Here is a 240-nt window from a genome sequence, read left to right as displayed (position 1 = left end):
AAGTTTGCCTGTGTGCGTGTGTGTCTGTATGGAGATTACATTATTTGGTGCATAAACCAACTTTGCCACTGAAGTCAGGCAAGACAGAAATCATGAATATATTAAGAAGGCAATAATGATGCAATAATCCGTTAATGTAATATTAACGGAGAATCACGAAATGACGTTGTAACATTTTGTTCGGGTGTTTTATTGTGTATATGATCGTAATACATCTGCATGAGGGAAAATCTCCGTGTG

This window comes from Penaeus monodon, chromosome 30 (genome assembly GCF_015228065.2).
Source record: "Penaeus monodon isolate SGIC_2016 chromosome 30, NSTDA_Pmon_1, whole genome shotgun sequence".
Taxonomy (NCBI): domain Eukaryota; kingdom Metazoa; phylum Arthropoda; class Malacostraca; order Decapoda; family Penaeidae; genus Penaeus; species Penaeus monodon.
The sequence above is the reverse complement of the archived record's forward strand: the minus strand, read 5'-3'. Positions refer to the sequence as shown.